Genomic DNA, 19,068 nt, shown 5'->3' on the forward strand with positions numbered 1-19,068 from the left:
TCTTCAGCGTAACACTGAGAAATCCCAGCAAGACTGGGCCTGTCATGAAACTCTATGTCAGTACAGCAGAGGAGAAGACTGACCAGTTTAGTTTTCCAAATCTGTCAGGTTATCTCAGAATTCTGTATTTCTTTGCGAGTGTTGAAGTCTGGGACCAGTTTCAAAGGCTGAACACTGGAGCCTACTGGCACTAGTCAGCGTGATCAAGCCTCTTTCTGTCCATGCCAAAAGTACGTCACCCCTACACACCAACAGAACTAAAAGCAAGGGAGTACATGGTTACAAAAAGCTTCTAATTCCTTGCTCACTTCTCATCCAGCTCTTAATAGTAAATATGGCCAAGTTTTACCCTATCCTTGAAACATCTGGGCATACCTTATTCCAGACGTGAATGGATAATTTTCAGCAATGTAGCCAATGTTCTTTCACTATCCCAGGTGTACTGAGAGTGATTACTGCACCCTGAAGCTCAGATTAGCTTATTCACTATCAATCTAGGATCAAAAAGAGTCCTTTATGATCTGTATAAACTTTCAAGCGTGCTGAAGTTACAGAGAATTCCACTCAAATTAATTTATAGTAGGTCAGCAAATGGGCATAATATTACAACATTAATCACAGCAGGTGCAATCTTGTTCTTCTGACAAAAAGCAAAGTATCTTCACCCATTTTAACAGAAGCTATTAAAAAAATAATATGCAACTAATTTAGTTAGCTTGTCATTTATAAACACTGACTACTGAAAAACTTCCAATTTTTAAAAGGTATACAACTGATCTTGCATTCTACATGCAAACTGCTTTTTGTAAGTTCCCAATCTCATGCTGTATAATGTAAAACTGGAGTAATCTTATTCATGTTTGTCTTTCCTCAAGTTCTTTAAAGAGGACCAGTGTAGAATTCAGTTTTTACTGGTAACTGCTTGTTAAAAGATTTCTCTCTCTCCCACTTATTTATTCTGCCTTTCCCTACCTCCACTCACCCCCCATTACTCAGTTAAACCATGTTAAATTAAACACTTACTGATTTCATTTTTTTTATCAGAGCTTGTACTATTATCTTTTTTAATGTTTCATGTTTCTTTCTCTTGAAGATAAAAGTTAAGTTTGCTGGCCAGGGTTACTTACCTTAGCTTTTACTTTACCCAAATAAGCAGTAATCCAATGCTTAGCTACATTTTACCCAAGGATAGTTGTGTCAGTGTAAAGGCAAGTCTGTTACATTGATATATATATCCTCAGAGGTAGCCAAAACTCCATTGTTACTGTTAGATACTAGCTTACAAAAGTATTTAAGGAAACAACTGTATTTTAATTTGGAAGTCTCAATAGATTCTGTTATGGCACATCTAGTCCACTGTTCTTCAAGCCCATGATATATTCAGGTTTTGCAAAAGCAGATACTGCTGCAGCTCTTATTCCACAAATTTCTCAATACCAATTTGTCAGTGTAGAGGGGCAGATACCACTTTACTATGTTGCTTGTAGAATGTGGGCAACCATTGCACTACATTTTAAGGCAACTTTTACAGTCTTTGGACATTCTGAAATACTTTGAAGCCAATAAAATAGTCTTGAAGTATCATGTCTGCTAAAGTATAGTAAAATATGAAAACCAATTTGCTGGATGTAAGATCCCACAAATGACAACAAAAGAAAATCACCAGAAATGGTAAACCTTCCATAATCCAATATCCAAGTGTTTAGAAATCCCAATGCTTTGACACCTGGCTCACTCATTAGTCTGGAGTGTGAGGCATGGGTCTGGACAGTGGGATCACCGGAAAAGTTACTGTTTTACAACATAACATGCAAAAGCAAATCAAATAAAGTGCGTGGGTGTTTCTTGGAGTAAAATCCAAGGATGAAAATCTGATAGTTTGGCATTATCAAAGTCCCAAGGGTGTGGAATTATCGTTTTGCTGTAATTTGTGATATTGGTTGATGAATAAAAATTAGTCTGAGCATTGAAAACACTGCCCTCTGCTTTTATGTCCTTCTGGGAGAGATCAACCTTTACCAATCAAGTTGAGCTATTAATGCCAAGTTAACCTACAACTTTGTGCGCAATTTGTGGGAAATGTTTCAATGGAAACTCGGCCTCAGTATGAAAGTTGCTTTTTGTATTAAGGCAAGTTAAAGCTTTAGCACGTTGGTGACTGAGTGGAAGATAAATTGTTTAAGATCAGATCTCTTTATCAATGAACCTACGAGAGGGCAACATTCTTCCAAATTAGTTATTTGTCAAATAAGTGCAGATTATCTTCAAAGCAGGAAAAAAATCAAAAGGAGGCTTATGATTATGGTTTTAGATTTTCCTGAATGTTGAAAAGCTAGAACCGGTGGAGGTCCAAAGAGACTTGGGATCCAAGAGAACAAATCACTAAAATGTCATTGGAGAGTGTAGAAGAGGTTGAATGAAATGCTGGCCTTTATATCAATTGGGTTGGAGCAGAAGGGAATAAAAATACAACCATAGAGAGTTCCAGTTAAGCTGCACCTGAGGAACCATACTAAGAAGCACATTTTAGAAAAGGTAAGTTTCCTGGAGGGAATACAGTATTGATTTACCTTAATGCTATCTGGATTCCAAGGGTAAATTAAGAAGAGTGATTACAGAAACCAGGGTTGTACTGCCTGGTTTTTAGGTTAGTAGATAATTTGATTGAGGTTTTCATGGTATCAAAGGAACCAAAAGGGTGGATTAAAATAAGCTATTTTTACAGTTACATGAGTTTAGAGTTGAAAAATTATGGTGGAACTTCCCAGAAGTGAATTTAGGAATAACTTCTATATGCAGAGGGTTGTAGAAGTTTGGAGTTTTCTTTCACAAATGGCAATTGATGTTATGGCCTTGAATCTGAGTTTGCAATTTTTTTTTTTGTTAACCAATAGTATTAAGTTACAGGAGGAATAGGCAGATACACAGATCAGCCATAATCTTGTTGAATGGTGGAACAGGAGTGGCATGCTAAGTGCTCATTCTTCTTCCTTTGTGAGTTCCAGCAGTACCTTAAGCCAACTTGGAGTGAATACCTTCAATTGCATTTTTTATTTTCCTCATCAATAACATGAATAACATGTTCAAGTGGAACTTGCTAATTCAATGAAATATACCTTGCTCTTCATCATAAGATCAAGGTGAAGACTGTGAATTTGTTGATTAGGTCACTGGCCCAACTTCTGAAACACTGATGTTCTACTTGGTAATCATTCAGTTGACCAGAGTTCATCAGTATGAATTTGCTAAGTGGCCCAACTTCTGAGTGTGTTCTTATAATTGTATGGACTTAGATTTTCCAAAGGAAATAGAATTTACTCTTTTGTGTGGCCACCCTCTTGGTTTCTTGGAACTCTTGCAATATTGTGAAAGAAAATAAACCTGATTTGCTGGTCAGTCCAAACCTTAACAACTTGTTTGTTGAAGTGGTAAGATTGTTGTTTCCACAAGGTCCTTGCATTGTAAAGCTATAGATGTTCCTTAACAAATGGCACTAAAATAGATTAATCAAGGGAAGCCAACACAAATTGTGTTTAACCAATTTGATTTAGAATTTTTTTAAAGAAGTTACATGGCTTCAAAGGGGCTTTGATGGTGCGGATATGAAATTGGCTAAGTAATAAACATGGGGAATGGTTTTTTTTGACTGGAAGAAGGTGAATTGTGGTGTTCCACAGGGATTGGTGTAAGGGCCATTGTTTTGTTTAATCTATATTAAGGACCTAGACTTGGGGGTGCAAGTCATAATTTCTAAATTTGTAGTTGACACGGAACTTGGCAGTATTGTGAACTGCAAAGAGGATCGTGATAAATTGCAGCAGGATATAAACAAGTTGGTGGAATGAGCAGATGAAGTATCAGTGTGGAATTTTGGTTGGAAGAATGAGGAGAGACGATATAGGATTAAGGATACTGTTTTATAAGGGGTCCAGGAGCAGAGGCACCTAAGGATATGATGCATAATTCATTGCAGGTGACACCACAGGCTGCAAAAATGGTTATTAAGGCATGCGATATTCTGGATTTTATCAATAGAACATAAAGAGAATAAAAGCAAGGACTTCATGCCAAGCCTATGGAAAACACTGATCCTGACTCAACTGGAATATTGTGAGAGTTCTGGTTGTCTCATTGTAGAAACAATTTGAAAGAAATAGAGAGGGTCTAGAAAAGATTTACAAGAATGATCCTTGGAGGAGCGATTAGATACAAGGATAGATCAGAGATCCTGAGACTTTTTCACATGAAAAGCTGGAGATCAGAAGTGTATGAAACGATGTGTCTGCACAGAGCTAAAAGTGGGGAAATTTGTCTGTTCGTGGAGGGATCGATGACTAGAGATCACAGATATGAAATAAAGGAGAAGAGAATTAAATGGTATGTGGAAAAATGTCTTGACACAGCATGTTCTTGGAATCTGGACTGCACTGTCCGCAGATTTGGTTGTGGCAATTCCATTTGTGGCCTTCAAGAATTAGGTAAATAAATAATGAAGAAAAATTCATAAGGCTGCAGCAAAGGGGCCAGGGGTTGGTGAGTTACTCTGGAAGGGAGTCAGCATGATGGGCTGAATTGCTCCCAATGTGCTTAAACCATTCTGTGATTTTAAAAATGTCTATTATCACTGCCTTAACTTTGACAGTGCAATGTAAATATATAATAATATCATACCCTTGTGTATCCAAGCTTATTGAAGGAGGAAGTTTTAACATCCCCATTGCAAGAATATTCAACGTACCACCTTATTAAGTGTTTCATCGTGAACATTTTATTATAATTAAATAGATTACCATTAACTAAAGTCAGTAATAATTTGTGCTTCTTACGGAATAGAGAGTGGCTCTCTTCTGTCCACATTGTAAGCTATCCCCTGCAGTGGCACTATACTTGCATGTTTCCCACATTTATCTCTCTTTTTATCTGGTATTTCACACACTCCTGATAATGTTTTATTATTCTCTTTGATCAGCTTCACCACTATTACAACTTAGACCAAAGATCTCTTGAAATATGAATGTACGTACTGAAGAGATCTAGGTTCTTTCTGTGCAGTGATTGGTATGGTCCCTATTCTGTAATTTGGCAAGGCATGTTGGCCTTGATATTGTTAAAGGGCAAGAGCCTTTAAATGACACTACATATGCCTGCAAAGCTCTCTTTGCAGTGACATGAATTAAGAAATTGAAGTCTTGACCTTCCAAAAGGGGATGCAGTTTAAATGTATTCTCTTTACATCTTTGTGAAAATCCAATGAATTTCTGTCCTGGAGGTCTTGAATGGAATTTACTGGTTTTATTTTTTAAAAAAGGTCACCATTATTTATGACAAACCTGACAACAACTTTAGACATGCATAGTTAAATGAGGAGATCCAGAAGTTCTTGTCTAAGATGTGCTACTCATCCAGAAGCTACATTAAAATGGAATTTCACTGTATGGCTTCATCTTCATTTCCACTCAGCAATGTGAAGTTCCTGCACAGAAGTTGTAGAGTCGTAGAGCAATACAGCAAGGATACAGGCCATTCAGCCCAACAAGTCCATGCTGACCGTGGTGCCCACCCAGCTGGTCCCAATTTCCTGCATGCGGCCCATATCCCTCTAAGCCCCACCTCTGCATATACCTATCCACATGCTGCTTAAATTATAGTATTGTACCTGCCTCAACCACTTTTTCTGGCAGCTTGTTCCATGTACTTACCATCTTTTGCGTGGAAAAGTTGCCCCTCACACCCTAAATCTATGTGCCCTAGTTTTGGACTCTCCTACCCTGGGAAAAGACTGCTACCATGTACCTTATCTATGCCCCTCATGATTTTATAAACCTCGAAGTTCACCCCTCATTCTCCTACGCTCCAAGGAATAAAAACTTAGCCTGGCCAACCTCTCCCTATAACTCAGGCCCTCTAGTCCTGGCAACATCCTTGTAAATCTTTTCTGTACTCTTTTTTTTGTTTAACCATGTCTTTCCTATAACAATGTGACCACAGCTGTATACAGGACTCCAAGTGTGGCCTCACCAACAACTTGTACAACTGCAACATTATGTCCCAACTCCTATACTCAGTGTCCTGACTGATGAAGGTCATTGTGCTAAACGCCTTTTTCACCACCCTGTCTACCTGTGACACTGCTTTGAACGAACTATGCACTTGTACTCCTAGGTGCCCCTGTTCCATTACACTCCCTAGTGCCCTAAAATTCCTGGTATAAGTCCTATGCTGGTTTGACTTTCAAAAATGCATCGCTTCACATTTATCTGTATTGAAATCCATTTGCCACTCCTCGGCCCACTTCCCTAACTGATCAAGGTCCCCCTGTAATCTATGATAACCACCTTCACTATCAACAACACCTCAACAATTTCATGTCATCCACAAACTTACTGATCAAGCCTTGTGCATTCACATCCAAATCATTTATAAAAGTAATGAATAACTAGAGTCCAAACACCGACCCCTGCAGCACATCACTGGTCACTGGCCTCCATTCTGAGAAACAACCTTCAACCACCACCCTTTGTTTCCTACCTCCGAGCCAATTTTGAATCCACCTAACTAGCTCTCCCTGGATTCCACAGGACCTAACCTTCCTGACCAGCCTACCATGTGGGACCTTGTTGAAGGCCTTGCTTAAAGTCCAGATAGACAACATCCACTGCCCTATCTTCATCTACCTTTTTGGTTACCTCTTCAAAAGAAAACTAAAAGGTTCGTCAAGCACGACTTTCCACACTCAAAGCCATGCTGACTCCTCTTAATCAGATTCCGTCTATCCAAATGCTGGTAGATCCTGTCCCTCAGAATTCTCTCCAGTAACTTTCCCACTGCTGATATCAGGCTGACCTGCCCGTAGTTCCCTGATTTGTCCATGCTACCTTTCTTAAATAACGGAACAACATTAGCCACCTTCCAGTCTTCGGGGACTTCACCAGTGGCTAACAATGAAGCAAAAATCTCCACAAGGACCTCACAATTTCTTCTCTAGCCTTCCACAAAGTCCTAGGATGGTCAGGCCCTGGGGATTTATCCACCTTTATGCGCTGTAAGGCTGCAAATATCTCCTCCCTGGTAATATGAATGTTCTCCAAAACATCTCCACTAGTTTCCTTTATCTCTTGAGTAACCATAATTTTCTTCTCAGTAAACACAGAGGAGAAATCTCCATTTAAAAATTCCACTCATCTCCTGCGGCTCAAGACATGGGCTGCCCTGCTGATCTCTAAGGGGACCTACTCTCTCCCTAGCCATGCTTTTGCTCTTAATATAGCTATAGAACCTCTTGGGATTTTCCTTAACATTACCTGCCAAATCCATCTCAAACCCTCTCTTTGCCCTCCTGATTTCCCTCTTAAGAGTATTCTTAATCTTTTTATAGTCATCAAGGGATTCACTCGTCCCTGACCTCAACACAATGTATGCTTCCTCCTTTTTCTTGACTAGAGCCTCAATATCTCCTGTCAGCTGAGGTTCTCTAATCTTGCCAGGTTTACCCTTCACCCTAGCAGAAACATGCTGCTCCTGGATTCTTGCTATCACACTCTTAAAAGCCTCCCACTTGCCATTCATTCCTTTCCCTTCAAGCAGGCTCACCCAATTGACTTCTGTTAGATCCTGCTTAATTTCCCCAAAATTAGCCCTGCTGCAGTTTAGGACCCTAACCTGTGGACCTGTCCTGTCCTTTTCCATCACTATCTCAAAACTGATAGAATTATGTTTACTACAGCCAAATTGCTCCCTGACTGCCACTGCAGTTACCTACCCTACCTCATTCCCTAAGAGGAAGTCCAGTATTACACCCTTCCGAGAAGGGCCCTCTATTTATTGACTCAGGAAACTTTCTGGACATACGTATTTCATAAATTCCACCCCATCCAGATCCTTAACACTCTGGGTAGTCCAGTCAATACCAGGAAAATTAAAATCTCCCACTAATACAACCCTACTGTTCTTACAACTATGAACAATTTCTCTACACACCTGCTCCTCAAGTTCCTGCTGACTATGGGGGGGTCTGTAATACAGCCCCACTGGAGTTCCCCTCCCCTTCTTGTTTCTAAGTTCTATCCAAATGGCCTCACTGGATGATCCCCCAGGAATGTCATATTTAAGTACTGCTGTTACCCCCTCCCTTGTAGATTGGGGCCAAATTTTGCCGAAAAAACTTAAGCCTTACCCATTTCAGCCCAACTATAATTTTTAACAGCATGATCAATTTTAATTACTGCCAACCACACTGTCTGCCTCTGAAAATTAACTTCTGCATGTGTGAAGACTCATTCTTTCAGTTTTTAACTGTAGAATTTTTTTTTTATGTCTTTATGTTTCTGTCTTTGCCCTTTGTACCTGATTTGACATTAAGGTCACTACTCTCACATTCACTTCCTAGTTCAGTCTCTGATCATTAATAGTTGTTAGGACGTATGCATTTGCATCCCCTTTTAGCACATCCCAGAACCCTCTGGAGGGCACAAAGTCATTTGGATGTCTTGCTTGCAGCAATATCATGTAAAAACTCCAGGAAACGTCCTAGGCATTTGACGTTCTCCTTTGTCGGTTGCAGTAAATTCTGGCCCTTTACTTTCTTGCAGTAGTGAATTGTAACCTACCTTTTCTCGAGTGTTACATGTATGTTTTTTAAAAAAAGTCATTCTTCAGATCCATGTGCTTTTTTCTGATTTTGTTTGCGGTGAAATTCTTTGATTATGTAATATTAGCTCCAAGTGTGTGTTGCATTTAATAGTGCAGCTTTCTGTCATGTAAACAGTTGGCTTACATTTATAGCTCAGTCAGAAATGTTATGTTGTATTTGATCCCTGTTTCAAGGTTAAGGTATTTGGTTCTTTTTGGTTCAATTATTCAGAAAGGGAATAAAACTTGTTACTGACCAATACTACCTTGAAAGGGCACTTATCTCTTATAATTATTGCTGGCTGAATTAGGTAACCTGTCTCTGTGAAAGATTCCTTCACAGAATAGCAACTGCAGTTCCTGAAAGTAAGTTTCCTACTTTTACTCTAAAATTTCAATTCTTGCAAATAGAGTTGAGGTCTTTTAATTGGAATGTCCTACTGGAAACTAAATTGCCCCACTTTGTTCTCTGTAATTAAGTAAGAGCTCTCACGACTGATTTAAATACACAGAGAATCAAATAGTGCTTAAGAGAAAAAATCCCTTATAAAGGAAAGCATTCATTGATTACACCCTGATAGCTGATGTCAGGTATCTGTAAACATTTTTTTAAAATAAAACAGAGGTAAGGGATGAGAAAATGTATATAATTACATGGATAATTCAACTTGATATATTTTCTGTACCCTATTTCAGGAAGAAATTTTGTTTGTTTAAATCAGTTTTCATCAGGATATTCACTATATATTTTACAGTTAACATAGTTGTTCTTTTTAAATTTACAAAAACAAATGTTGTATTCAGTCAGCTAGCATTTCAAAAGCTTTACCCAATACACATAAAGAAAATTATTTACTACATCACTTCTTGACTAAGAAGGTGAACGGGAAACTTTTGACTAGGGCTTCCTGTGACACAGTTCTCACCTAGGCATTAGGCAGTTAATGAGATTGATTCAAATTGCCTCATTTTGCCTTTCTTCTGCCTCATTAAAGCATTTTGTTTCTCTTTAGCAGCTCCCAGTCCCTGCCTATTGAGTAAAGAATTCACCTTGTGGGGAATAGCGGGAGAAAACTCTATTCCAGGTCTGCACACCAAAATACTGATTAACTGTATCACTGATCCACCTGGAAACTTTTTCTCCTTCATTTTTATAGTAAATTAATCTTAATTATTATACATTTTGGTGCAGAATGTGATGTGATAGACCACAATCTTTGAAAAAGAATTTACTTCAAAAATCATGTTATAAAAAGGCAATGAAGAATGGATGTCATACTTCAATAACCTGTATTGTATAAGTTTTAAAAAAAGATAACTTTGACACCAGCTACTTTGTTTTCTGATTGGTCCATTATTTATCTGAGATATTTCTTTGATGGCATAGAATTTGATTTGCTGTTAATTTAATCATATTTGGGTTTTGCCAAAATCAATGTTAATCTTGAAGTTGTGGCTTTATTATTTGTGTCTTGTCATATGTTAATCAAAATGTCATCACTAAGCAGTGACACTACCATTCACCTGTGCTAGTCCTGCGGGTGCTGTCATCTGTCCACCATCATTACTAGCTTGCTGCAGGCTACTGTCCACTCACCCAAAACTTTTGGCAGGACAGCACTGAGGCTTTATCCCAGCAGTCACAACCATGATTCAGATTTGAAATATGCAAACCAATTGCAGGACTTTTAAAAATTACTCATTGCATTACTTTTTTGAGCACTTCTTTCTTTCAATACTGCTATACTGCCTTGAGAGTTTTCTTAAATAATAAGTTTAATGCAAAAAAAATATATCCTATATCCAAATGATTACTTGGCAGTAAATTGTTAAAGTCGACGTAAAGTGAAACTAATGTGGCTACGGAGTAGTATTTCTTAATAAATGCATGTTATGCCCAGCTTGAGGTCTGCTTAAGTTACTTAAATTCTTCTACCCTTGTTTTTACTTCTTTATTTGGGGAATGTATTTTGTTTTGAAAGTTTCCAATCATGATTACTTGAAAATTATGAGGATCTCTTTCAGTTTTCTACTTCCTCTGAGGTTGAGTGTTGGTATACATTTAGAAAGATAAAATAATTTTTATTATTAGGAAAAAGTAAAACTATTAATCCAAGTTCCCCAAAATCTCTGCACTATTTACAAGATTTAATTATGAGGCTGATGAAACTTTCTCTCCTTGATTGGATAGACACAATGGCAACAATACAAAAAGCTCTACGCCATCCAGGACAGTGCAGTTCATTTGAAAAACATCCACTACCAGCATACAGTGGCTAATTTGTACTGTGTGATGCTTTGCAGCAGCTTGCCACGGGTTCTTTCACATCACCTTCCAAACATTTACTCTTCATCAAGTGGCAGGAAAGTGAACAGCAGAGCATGGGAATGCCCTCCCCTCCATTGCACATACCCAATTTGGATGTATTGTTGTCAGGTCAAAATTCTAGAAGTCTCTACTTAAGAGCACTGTGGAAGTATCTCCACCACACAATCAACTATTTGCTCAATAAGGCAGTTTTAGCTTATCACTTCACAACAACGTTACTAAGGCAGACCTTTCCCCTGCAAAAAAAAATTGGCAGAGAAGATTGGAGAGAGCATTTGTCCCAAAACGCTTGCATGCAGCTATTGTAAACCAATAATTTAGCAACATTAACACTTCCAGAGACTGAGTTATCAACTTTTTCATCTGGGGACGAGGTTAATCAAGAGGAGAAATAGAAGATATGCACAACTGAAAGAATTCTAAGCTTTAAAATTATTACATGTTTCATGGTATGCTCAGTTAGGGAATTGGAAGCTTATTCAAAGTTGGGTTTAACTCAACAATCTTGTAATGAAGCATGGGCATTCTAGCTACCTTATTTAAATGTTGGCCTGAGGAATTATTGAATCAGTTATATTAACCAAACCACTGGACCTCAGTTTCTTATCAGTGAAAGCTATTCAGATAAAATTCTCGTTTTTTCTATTTATTGCCTCTTAGGGCAAACACCAGCAAAATGCTTGCAATTAATCTACAGGTGTACTTTTGAACAGTGCTAAATATGTTTGATTTTAGGCAGCTAATCAAGAGTTATTCAAGTTTATCAGAACAGTAGATATAACAAGTTAGCGGTGTCCAAGGATGTGAAAAGATTATGATTTAATGTATTTGTTGTTTTGGCAGGTGCTCCTTTGTCACCATTTCTGGATTTAGAGTGGTTCACAAAATCTAGGCAACATTCAAAGCTAACACCCAGAAATGAGTCCTTGGTCAGTTACACTAAGCATGCAGTAGAGCAGCAGCTGTGTATTGTACTCCATTCCTGAAATTGAGTTGATTCAAAGTCAATGGAACCATATTTTAGAAAGCATCCAATGCTGCTATATTGTGCATTTAGCACATATAACCAAGGACATCTTTCTCTCCAGGAGAACTTTATTACTATAGTGCAGCAGTTTTGACAAATTTTGTACATAGAATTTCTCTACTCAGCTTGTTTATATATCTTTAGTAATTGAAGTTGCACTTCAAAGAAGTAGAGACTGTTGGATTATGGATATTAATTTTTTTGTCTCAACAGCTTAATTTTTCCTATGCAAATTAACAAAGTAAATAAGCTGTGTTTACTTCTGTTATTTGTGTTCTGAGTTCTCAGTGATGTACACTGAAAATAATTGCTGCAAACTTGGGGCTATCTGGTCAGCACTCTGAAGTAATGATCTTCCATTTGTGTTTTGTGCTTATTTATAAGAGGCTTTTGTATTAGATTTGATATTAACCTTTTAAGCAACTGTCAGAGTACCTGAAGAACATTCTTCCTGATACATGGGCTTAAGCCCACAATGTTGTTGTACATTTGGAGTTGCATTAAAACTACAGCATTGATGCTAGTTATTTGACCTACCGACTCCATGGTAGCATAAGCCTCCTCCTACTCTTCCTTGTTTAACTCGTTTATCAGCATAATTCACCATTCATTTGCGCTCATGTTTATCTTGCCATCCCTCATATTCAGTCCTTGTGGTAGTGAGTTCCACATTATCACCACCCTGATTAAGAAAATTTGGGCTGAATTTTCTATGTGACTTCTTGGTAACTAAATGGTCTCCATCTTTTCACCTTTTAACAAGTGAAAACACTCTCTGTGCCTCTCTATCAAGACCCTTCACAATTTCAAAGATTTATATGCTGACCTCCTTCAGCCTTTTCTTATCAAGGGAAAAGAGACCAATTCTGTACATGCTTTGTTAATATATATAGCCTTGTAATTCTAATGTTGTTCGAGTAAGTCTTTTTTGCATCCTTTCTTTTTTTAATATACGGCAGTCAGAGTGGCACACGGTAGTCCAAATGTGCTGTAACCAAGGTTCAATAGAAGTTTATCTACTTTTCAATTCTATCCCTCAAGACATAAACCTTGGTGCCTGGTTTGATTTTATTGTGGCCTTATTGACCTGTGTTGCAATTTCATTGAGTGCAATCCTGTACTTCGATTTGATCAAATTTTGTACCTCTCATGGTCTAAATCTGCATTTCAGTTTATAGTGCTGATCTAAATCTTGCAAAATTACTGTCATTTTCCTTTCATTTGGATTCAGTGAATGAAATATCCTCTTCAGAAATGCAACTCAGCTAAAGATGTAAGAGAAAATATTGCTTCACTGAAATTACTAACATCTAGGTGGTATCCACAACATCATATTGGAGTAGTTTTTGCATAACAAAGAGGTTAATCCCCCACCCCAAAAATTAATTGATGCATTTTGCTCTGAGCAAGTATTTGTCAGAAAAAGTGATTATTTTAGTACACTGCTTTTGAATGTTTTCAAATTGTCATTGGCATTGGTTCAGTTACATTACCCAGGTCTGCTGACAGCTGATTTTCCAGTATGTAAAACAGCATTTGCAGTTAGCTCTGTAGATGTGGTCAGTGTGTAACACAGCAGCGGCTGAGCAGACCGATTATACCGCCAGAATAGTCAGCAGCGAGATAGCAGACAAAACATCTGTGTCTCATTTTCATATCTAGCTAAATAAAATGACACAAAAACACACAAGCAGACTCGAGGGTAGCTGTGTGTTTCTCCTGGGAATGAGAAAAGCATGTTGGAGAGATGCAGGTTATCAGAGAACCATGAAGACAATAATATAACCTGACACATTTGAAATGAGACACCAGTTGTCATGGCAACAGCTCACGTGGGAGTAGATCTCGAGAGACAGCTATGAGATGTAGTATAAATGATGTTTGATTAGAACTTAAATCATTTAGGCTCAGGGAAGATAGGCCTTTTGTCAGCATGGGACCTTGGGTCACTTGTAAAGCGACTGGGCCTGAACGTATTAGCCTTGCACGTGGTCCTGGGGGTGAAAGGGCATGCAGACTGATTAGTTTGCCCTTCTCCACTTAGTTTTTCATAACCTTCTGAGTACTAAAGCATCATTTCTGTACCAAAAACCACTTCACATGTAAAGAGACCATTTACTCTTGATAATAGAGGTACTGTTAACAATTTGAAATTTGGAATATTGAACTGCTTAATGTAGTATTGTTGGGATGGTTTCATAATGTAAAAGCTATTCTATATTAAATATTTCTGTGCAGCAATATAAAATGTTCTTAAATAGTTAAGGAAGTGGACAGCATTCTCCATAACAAAAAAATTATATTGTGCATGCAACATTTATGTCATTCTAATTTAAACTTTATAGCCGTTGAATGTCGTTTAAGTTCCACTTTGTCGCACACAAAGAACAACTATTCTTCATCTTACTTGAAACAAAATACTGGCAGCATCTCCAATTTGCAATTAATGTAGTTGCAGTTTATTTTCTGTGTTCCTTCAGGCTGCTGGAAATTGCATGTTTTTTTTATTTGGTGGCGGCAAGTGCACAAGTGTAGAGTGTGCAGTGCTTGCCTGAAGGGCCGTGTCATTTGCAGTGTTTCAAGTAATGAATCCTGGATCTTGGCTCTCTTAGACAAATGACCTGTGGCCTAGTGGCCGTTTGCGGACCCAAATGATTTTGTCAGCTGTCACTTTATAGCCAGAAAAATGTCAAAGCCTGTGGACAAGTGCTGCATGAAGGAATTTCCACCTGCCATTAAATATTCTGTGCTAAATAAGCCCTTGTTATCTAATAAACAATGTGGTCATAAATTACAGAATTCTTCCATGTTTAGCATGCGGACTTAACTCCTTTGCAATAATGTTTTGCACACCTTTGGAGGGCACAGCATTATACTTTCACGAGATTCCTGTTTATTAAGCAGGATAAGAATTAAGGGCTTAGAGAAGATTGCATTCTTTTTAACTAGCACTGACTATCTTAAACCAGAAAGTTTTACTTTATTTTCATATTATTATTTATCTGTGTTGCTCCTGTTATTATTTCTCTATTTTCAGTGTAGGTTTTGTTTCTCATTGTTTCATTTTTTTTGATAATTCAGTTTATAATTCCCTTCATTTTCTCATTCTTTCCGTACATATTTTTGGGCATGAATTAACAAAGTTTGCACTAAATCCCTGCTAAATCTATTTTAACTCATTTAGCACGTGTAAAATTAAATCTGCATGGGGTTCATAAACTGCTAGTGTCTTAAAAAGGAAGTATGGAATACTAGCTCTAAAGAGGTAGAAGACCAAATGTATCTATAGACATATCAAGGACTTAAATTGTTTCTTATCACTTTAAATAGTTATAAACTATTCTTCTGAAGATTTCAGAAACTTTCCTTACACTAAGATAATCAAGGCTTTACGTGCTTATTTTATTTGCAGAAGACAAATTTTTGATTAATACTGACTAAATTTGTCCTTTAGCCATCACACCTGATTGATGAATTTATGGAATGCAACACAGGCAATTTCCTTAAAGAAAAGCCCACAAAACAACTTAAATTAGTTAGAGAAAAAAATTTGAAAGATTGTAGCCTTTCATTAAACTGATCTACTTAAACCAAATGGAAGCTTTAAACCATCATCATCTTCCTCTGTTTAAATTGCAATATTCTGTAATTCACATAATTTGAGATCGACTGAATCATTAATCATGCAGCTTGCTATATAGTATGTTAATAGTTAAAATCACTTCCTTTTTCAATGCTCATTTCAGTATAAACCAGATAGTTTGCTGAGCTGCACTTTTTTTTCCAATTCTTGCTTTTGAATTGAAGTCTTTCCTCTATATTGTCTATCTGACTTTGGACAATCACAGTCCAGTTCAATTGAGTATAAGCCAACACACATGACACCTGAAAGTTCAGTCTTAATTCAAATTTCAGGCACAGGAGCCATGAAAGGTGGATGCTGTGAGATAAAAGAAAACATCACATTTGTCTAACAAGGGGTTATCTTCTGAGTCTTGGATTCTAATGTATTTTTGAAGAGTGGTGGGAACCTTACCTAATGTTCGGAGTATTTGGTGCCATCACAAGAGTGCAATAATAGAGCAAAGCAGAAAAGCAGTATCTGTTACCTTTTGAGTGTGAAAGCAAAGTTGGTTTAAATTTTACAATTACAATTTCTAATAATTTAACAACATCTCAGAAAAACACCCACTGTGGCACTTTGAAATAAAACTAAATTTCCAGATAGTCACTTCTTTCTCTTGCCTTCAGATTGTGGAGATGAAGACACGTGAGGTGATAGGAAACATAGACACGTGCACAGTGATCTATTTTTCTTTGGAGCCATATTCAAAATAATATACCAATGGCACAAATGGACGGGATGTAATATGACAGTGGTGGCTTACTGAAGAGCAATCCATCCAGTGCTGAGCTTGTTAAATTTGAGCTCAGAAGTTAGAGAACCTGATTTACTCTAGGTTAGTGAAAAATAAATCAATTTTTTCAGCTTTCCTATATTTTCCAATTTTCTGTACTCCTGCTGAAAGCAGTGATTCATTGTTACTTTAGTGCCAGCACTCCATTGAAATTTCACCCAGATGATTTTTCACATTTGTTTAGCACAGTAGGGCAAAGGGTAATGCCAGCCTTCTTACCACAGTGATATGGGTAAGCATCCATACAGTCCAGTGGGCATGCATCTGGCTATTGGTACAAACTTTTACATATCAAAATGGTTTCGGTATTGCCAGAAAACAATTTGTTCAGTATTCTCGCCTCCTTTAGTACAGTCAGAGGCACCAATCCTTAATGATGATTCTCTTTGTTGATTGAAAAACACTTAACACAATTGCAACATGGCTAAATTCTCTAATTTCATGCAGAACAAGCATTAAATTTGGTAGTTTTTTTTATTAGTGTTAGTGCATTGTTGTACAAACTTAAGTTGCATATGATAGTCTGTTCTGTATATATTGAAATTTATTAGGTCACCATAAGCATATTCTGCTTATCATAATTTAAACTTCAATATTTTTGGTTATCCAGTTGTTTATTTGACTATTTTTGGCAGTTGCATTACGCAACATGATAAATTAACAAGAATGAAAAGGAAACAAAATGTCTTTAAGATACAGTTTATGGATACTGAATTTCTTTGATTGTTTATAATTGGATAAATACTTCCCTTCATTGTATCTCAATGTTTCATGGGTGTGTCCAAGGCAAGATGCCAATAAATAGAACTCAAATGCACAGAATGTTATACTTTACAAATAATACCATTTTTTTAATATTAAATCAATGATTGCATGTGCACACATGCGCACACGGTCACAAAAATATGTTGTTAACCTTTTCATGAATTTATTGGCTTTTCTGAACCTGCAGTACATTGGGAAGTGGTTAAATTTGGTTACTGTTAGTTAAATTAAAGCGCTTTGCATCATTTTAAAGAATTTTATTCTGTTTGGGTGGAAATAGCTTTAAATGTTAGATGATGATGGTCTTCTTACTGCATAATTCAGTTTGTTAACAGACTGAACTGTACAAATCAGGAAATTCCCATGTTCAGTCCATAGTTCACACATTGCTAGCTAATCACAGCCAGAGAGAGCCTGGATTAGGGGCATAAAATCAGCTGGAGTTCCCAGTCATAAGTGATATTCAATCTTAAACTACCCCCTCCAGTATAGCCAAGTAGTTTGCTCACAACCTAGACACTTGCTTACCTCAGGCAAATAGTCTCTTTGTCAAGGTACAGAGAAGCAGGTGGGGCTGGTGAAATGGTGTGGTTACAAAGAATGTCTTAAAGACAAGGGGTGGGGGGACTGTTAGAAGAATGGAGAGATCTTTTCCTGTCATCAGTTGCATAATAATATCACTGGCCATATAATCAGGATACTCTTAGCTGAAGTACATCCTAGCCATCTTCCATAACTTGTTTGAACATATTATAATAACGTTTACAAGCTGTTTCCCAGTCCCTTCAAATTATTGTTCATTTTAAAACCTTCGGAGGTGCAGAAATCTGCTCAATAGACAGCACAAACTGCTTATGCTGCTGATGTAAGAATCAGATCAAACTATTCACGTTCACTGTGATCCATATGCATCAGATAGCAAACATTCACTTCCAGGCCACTGTTTAGAGCTGTTTGATGGGTTTGATCAGTGAGTTTAAGTCAACTGCAGTTGACAGTGATTCATGGCCAAGCAGACTACTGATTTGCTGATAGAAGCCTTCAGTGTGTAAAATAATGTGCATTCACATCTGTATAAGAACTCTTTTAAAAGTCCTGCATGTAGTAGAAGGTTTTGGTGCATTCGAACATTAATTGATGTCTGGAAGTACTAAAATTATGCAAGTCTTTGTACTGCTTGGTAGATGCATCCAGCTAGATTTTGTTAACATTTACCTATTTCACTATGGTATATGGATGAGTATTACACCAGTGAGCCTTCTGTTTTTGGAGATAATTTATTTCATCATTCCAGAATTTCAGTGGTTGGGACTTAACCCTTCACTTCCACCCTACAGTGTGTGAGTGAAGTAAAGTTCTTGTTACACAATTTTTTAAATATTAAAGTTGTGTTTCAAATCATATAGTCCACAGCACAGTTCTGTCTAGCCCACCTTAGTTATTCTACCACCTGCACCTGCCTGCACAGACAGTTTGGTCTTTGAAGTTGTCTCGTGATCAGTAAGGTCTGCACAGCACAGGGCCGCCTTGCTGCAATAGCAAGCCCCAACCCCAGAAGGTTTTAATCTATGAGTAAGCCACATCCCCCATCCCCAACCCCTGGATCACCACTTCTCAAAATTGACAAAAGATCTTGAATGTTCGTTAATTCATAAGTAATCGACAATTTAAAAATCTTAAATTAAAACATATTTGAAATCTGTATTATATTTTTAAAAATCCAAATAGAAAAATAGAACAAATAGAAAAGACTTAAAATCTATTAAATTTATTTAAATCAAATTAATTCAGAAAAATGTAATTTACCTGAAACTCGCCTGTCCTCCTCAGCATTGTTCCTGTCCATTGAAATGAATGTAGCCACTGAACCTGCTCCAGTTTTAACCCTGGTCCCCTCTGCA

At 37.4% G+C, this 19,068-nt stretch overlaps 1 protein-coding gene across 2 annotated transcripts in view; it reads left to right on the top strand.

Moving 5' to 3' along the window:
* rbm19 (RNA binding motif protein 19) overlaps positions 1 to 19,068 on the top strand; it is a 216,903-nt gene that overhangs the window by 182,939 nt on the left and 14,896 nt on the right. Inside the window, exon 25 of one of the 2 annotated variants that reach the window (XM_052032340.1) lies at positions 9,642 to 9,713. The exons of the other annotated variant lie outside the window; for it this stretch is intronic. The gene's annotated coding sequence lies outside the window, so the exon portion shown is untranslated. Of the gene's footprint in view, positions 1 to 9,641; positions 9,714 to 19,068 lie in introns of those variants that run through there. 2 annotated transcript variants of the gene reach the window in all.

The sequence above is a fragment of the Pristis pectinata genome, chromosome 17 (assembly GCF_009764475.1).
Source record: "Pristis pectinata isolate sPriPec2 chromosome 17, sPriPec2.1.pri, whole genome shotgun sequence".
Classification (NCBI taxonomy): Eukaryota; Metazoa; Chordata; class Chondrichthyes; order Rhinopristiformes; family Pristidae; genus Pristis; species Pristis pectinata.